We start from the raw sequence: 6,000 nt of genomic DNA, 5'->3' as shown, positions 1-6,000 counted from the left end.
CATACCTGCATTTCAGTTGTTTTGTTACACCTTCAGTGCCACAGATTGTTTTTTTGGTGAAATAAGGTTACATTCACAGAAGGGGGTGTTCCATGCACCCTCTCTCTATGGTTGGGCTCACACTGCTTCTATACCTTACCCCCAATTCCTACTCACTCCTCTACCTCTAGATTTAAACACCCAAAACTCCACCCCTTCAAACACAGTCAAGCATAACACACTTGTAATATATAATCCTCAACCACAGGTGCTGACATAATAAAATTCACTATCTACTCTGTCAAGCAAAGTAACTTTTCCTTACTTATTCCCCAAACATTTTAATCTATTATATCTTACTAGTAGTTATACACTATACATTTAAAATGACATTGCCTAATGTCACTATTCTCTACTTTCAAGCTTATCATACCAACTATCAGAATTTCCCAATTAAGAAATATGTCTCACTCACTTATGTACATCTACCCAGCAAATTCCCAGCCCACCTTTTCCTTACATTACCCAGCCTGTACCACTCATCCACCATAGAGCTGTTCAGCTACAAATATATAAAACTGAACTATCCAACCACCAGGGCACAAATACTACTAAAACAAAAGCCTAATTGGTGATACACTTTCCTACACAAAAGAATCACTTAATTAATCACTGGAGACATTTACCCAAACCCTGGCCCCCTCCACCAACAACTTTACCACGGCCCCAGACCAAGCCACACACAATGATCTAACTACTAAAACACTTATCCTGCAAGCATAAACTCGACTTGTTAAATATGAACTTGAGAAGCATATGTAGTAGAATCTGTGATATCAAAGCTTACCTCACTGTCCACTCCACCGATATAGTCATTGCCTCAGAAACTGGCTAAAACCAGAAATACCTGAAAATGACATTACCCCTCCAGGAGTTAATATAATCTGCATTGACAGGATAAACAGGCAAGCAGGAGGTGTTGCAATTCTCTATAAAAATTCCCCAAATATAACCCCATTTAAACAAGAGCTCCCAAAGTGTTAACAATGCTGAGATAATTTTTAGCAACACTAAAAATTAATAATAGAAAAAACAATCTGTATCTCAGCTTTATACATCCCACCAGGTAACAACATAAATACTGAGGAAAATCTCATTCACTGGATATCTTATAATGTCCAATATATGAACTTCATGTTAGGAGACTTAAACATAGACTGACAGCTTATAAGCAGTACTACCACAACAGAATCCATAAATGTAAATGCTTTACTCAATTTCATCCTTCACTAGAACAAAGACTCCATCAGGCAGTCAACCTTAGACTGGGTGCTCACCAATTAATGAGACAAGTAATTGTGTTTGGATGTCTACCAAACACCATACCTGATCACCTGCCAACATATGTATAGACCTCAGTGTTTTTAGGTTTAGGGTAGCTTTAGAATTACCTATGTTATCACTTAATTCACTTAATAGAAAGTCATTTGCCTTGGAAAATTCTTTAGGGGTTTAGGGTTATTTAGGGTTATACTATTACATTTGTTTCAAAGGAGAATGATTTATGATCTGATCTTACCAATGAGGACATTACAGTGGAGCGGGGTGATGTAGTGCTCCCCATGTTTGTGAGTACTATGTCAAGGATATTTGAGGTCCTAGTCTGAATGCAGACCAGCTGCTCCAGAGCATTTGCATTGACAAAGTTCAGGATTCTCTGAGCCTGCATGTTATGGTTGTGTATTTTTCCCAGTTTTTGGAGGGGTAGTTAAAAGTGTCCATGAGTAGTGTGTTGTACTGAATGGGAAGTGATTCTACTAACTTCAGGTATGCGGAGTGGTCTTCATGTTTCATGGTTGAGGACCTGTAGCTAGTGATGATATGGTGGGATTTTGTTTATGGTCAGCTAGACATGGAGTAGATCAAGCAAGTCATCCTACTTGACAAATTTAGAGGTGTGATTGTTTTTTATGTAAATGGAAACACCTCCTCCTCTTTTTGATTATTCCTTTTCAGAGGGTGGTCTGAATGTGTGATAGACATTGTAGCTTTGCACAACTGGTATGATTTCTGCAGCCTTGAACCACATCCCTGTAACTGCACAAACATCAGCATTATCCAGGAGGAGGAGGAGAGCTTCCAGGGAGTGCAGTTTCTTGTTAAGGCTCCTATCACTTAGCAGTAGTACCTTCAACTTGGCATTAGAGGAATTTGTTACATTAATATGTCTGTTGGTTTGGCACTGCCTAAAAAAAGGCACTATGGGGGTGGCTAATGCCTTGGTCAGTACTGCAAAGCCTAGTGGCAACAGGTGCAGACCATCTCTGGCAAAGCAGTGTGGTGTGTCAATCATGTCATCCCAGGTTGCCAAATGCTGGATCCTCTTAGAATGACACCAGTACCTAAGCCAATTATTGATATCAATTATTTTCTGTTTATATGTGTATATTGTGGTATCATTCTTGGTGAGGGTGGAATGTTGCTTAATGTGAATCTCATGCCAGCCTACAAGTATTCAGAGAGGTCTATCATGTCTCTCTTCATATAGTTCAGGGAGGTAACATCTAAGGTCATTCACACCCACATGGACTAAGTCTGAGTTATTCTCATACTTGTAGTTGAGTGCAAAAGAGAAACAGGAACATCTGCAGGCAACTAACAGCAGGCAAAACTGCCTTTCAGTTTGTAGCCTGCTACAGAACACCCTCCCTATTACAGGAACCCCACTTGGTATTCCTGAGAACACTGGAGAATATGAAGGTCTCTCCAAACACTATGTTATTGGGTGACTTCAACTACCCAAACATTGACTGGGAAAACTACTCAAGCCCAAACACCCTCGCACAATGGTTCCTTGAATTTATAAACTCTAACACAATGGAACAACTGGTCACCACTCCCACAAGAGGGAACAACATATTGGACCTGGTCATCACCAACATGGGGACTCTATGTTCCACACCAGAGGTAAACCCCTCATTGGTAAGATCAGACCACAAACAAATTTCCCTGGACATCCATATCCCGTCCCCACCCCCAGCCAAGGAAATCACTGTAAAGAATTTCTCCAAAGCCAACTTTGCACTTCTCAAGACTGAGGTGGAATCCTTCAAAGCCCATGGGCCAGAGGATAATACAGCCCAATCCACAGAATCCTTTACAAATGCATTCTATGAGCACTTGCAGGAATGCATGGATTGTGCTATCCCAAATAAAACAAAGACTCACTCCTCCAAAAACAGGAGACCGGTCTGGTGGACCCCGGACATAAATAAGCTATACAACAGAAGGAGGAAGCTACTACATGACAGAGCAAAATCCCAAAAAGGGAAGGCATCTCTGATCAGTATTAGCAAGAAACTTCGATCCCTCATAAAATCATCAATGGCCAGTTTCAAAAGAAAAATTGCCTTAGACACTAAAGATAATCACAAGGCCTTCTTTAGTTATGTCAGAAACATGGGCGGAAACTCCCAGATATGCTCTGAATTGTTGCATAACGGTACAAAATATGCCGAACCTACAGACATAGCCAACATCCTGGAAGGCAGATTCAGCGCACACTCCCCCCACACTTCCCCTCAAAGGAGCAAATGCCTATCCCAACTGAATGTAACCTCCCTGACTTCACAGATGCACAGGTGAAAGCTGCCCTCTCCAAAGCAAAAAACACAGCATCTATGGGACCGTACGGTGTCCCAGACTGTGTCTTACATGAGCTCCAAGAAGAACTGAACCCTCACATTAAGTCACTGTTCAAACTTAGCCTTACTACAGGATATGTACCCAAAGAATGGCGTACAGCTACAGTGGTCCCACTCCACAAAGATGGTGCCACAACGGACCCCAGAAACTATCGCCCCATAAGCCTGACTAGTCTGGTCTGTAAAGCTATGGAGCGTATTATCAACAAAGACATTGGGAGCCTCCAGACACTGGACCCTACCCAATTTGGCTTTGTTAAGGGCAGATCTTGCCTCTTAAACCTAGTTGATTTCTTTGAAACAGTTACCAAAGCCATAGATGAGGGCAAGGTAGTCCACACAGCCTACCTGAACCTCACAAAAGCCTTTGACACAATTCCCCACTTGGGCATCATAAAAAGCTTACCAGCTTAAATATCAACCCCTATAGCACAAGATGGGTTGCAAATTGGCTCAGAGATAGAACCCACATGGTCAGAATTGCAGGTGCCATGTCCGAATCCAAGCCAGTTACAAGTGGCGTCCCACAGGGCTCAGTTCTGGGACCTCTCTTGTTCGGTATATACTTCTCTGAGGTTCAGGCTAACACGGGGGGATTATAGCTGACAAAGTTCGCAGATGACTGCAAACTGGGGGCCATAATCAAATCTCCAGCTGACACAAGCATCCTCCAAAAGGGTCTCACAGAGACGGATGCTTGGTGCCAGAACCACGGCCTCAAGCTAAATGCTAAAAAGTGCATAATCATCCCCTTTGGGAAAAACAAGGTGCCCACAAATTACCACATAGGTGGTAATCCATTAAGTATGGAAGAAGTAATTAGAGATTTGGGGACCAACATAGATAGTAATCTCTCCTTTGATAATCACGTTGCCAAAGTGGTTAGAAAGACCTTCTATATAGCCCACCTTATTACGAAAGGGTTCTCATCTAGATCAAGAGAGGTCATTGTGCTCCTCTACTCGTCACTCATCAGGCCCATAATTGAATACAATGCCCCTTTTGGGATGTACCTTACCCGACACCTGCAGCAACTGGAGAGACCCCAAAAGTACCTCACCAAGAGGATCATGGGCTACAAACAGATGTCCTATGCAGCTTGACTAAAGAAACTCCAGCTCTACTCAGTTGCTTACCACCTACTCAGAGGCGATCTATGCCTGATGTACAAAGCCATGTCAAACCCAGAATTAATGGACATGCTCCACCTCAAAAAATCCAAGTCCCTTAGAGCTACACGCTCCAGGGACCTAAACCTCAACACAAAAATAAATAGGACATGCTGGAGGGACAGATTCATTTCCCAGAGGCTCCCCTCACTCTGGAATAGAATCCCAGTTCATGTTAGACATAGCCCCTCGCTGACCCTCTTCAAGCAAAATTTGGACGCGTGGATGGGAAATCGCATATTCACCCCTGGGATCTCTCCTGTGTCCCTGCTAGACAGAGTCACAGTAAACTAATCTTAAAAGGGTACCTTCTGTGACCTACTTTACAGAGGCACAGTAGGCTAATCTAATAGGGAGGCAGAAGCCAAATACACTCTGGCTAGGCTTATAAATGCCCTAGGGCAGATAGCCTAGTATCTACCTATGAACCTATGAACCTATGAACCTATAAGGTTGAACAAATCCACAGCAAAGTATAATCCAAAAAGAAGACTCCGACCACCATAGCAACGAGCATCAAAAAGCAGCATAATAAAAACAAACTAAAGGAGAAATAAAACGAGAATTTTAATAACAAAAATGTAAGTGCTTTCACAGAAAACTGCTTCCTCAGACCTAAAGGTCTAAGGAAAAAAACAAACTGAAGTAGAAATAAAACAAGAACTTTAATAACAAAAAGGTCAGTGGTGTTCTGCGAAAGAGCTTACCTTTTTGTTATTAAAATTCTTGTTTTATTTCTACTTTAGTTTGTGTTTATTACTCTGCTTTTTGCTGCTTGTTACTTGAAGTTGAGTGACCTAGTGCCTGCATGATCTGGTGAAGCCTGACACCTGGCAGGTAACTGACTGTAACCCTCTCTTTAAACAACCTGGTTAGGGGAGTATCTGTGTGTACCTCAATGGAGTCTCCTATGACTAAGATGTTTAAATATGTAGGGTTTCATCTTAGGGGCTTGCATGTGGAGAAACTGTGATATATATATTTATGTGTTGTGGTTGGTGTTGACTTGGTTTTGTTTACAAGAGGCTTCTGAGGACAGTGTGTGGGAGGCCTCTGAGATTTTGGCAAATTACTTGTGAGTACCTCCGCATATGTGGGTTTATGTGTCGAGAACTTATTTAGTGAGGGAAATGATGTGTGTGTGTGTG

The sequence above is a fragment of the Protopterus annectens genome, chromosome 3.part1, assembly GCF_019279795.1.
Source record: "Protopterus annectens isolate FY-2018-M chromosome 3.part1, PAN1.0, whole genome shotgun sequence".
Taxonomy (NCBI): domain Eukaryota; kingdom Metazoa; phylum Chordata; order Ceratodontiformes; family Protopteridae; genus Protopterus; species Protopterus annectens.
Note: the sequence above shows the minus strand (reverse complement) of the source record.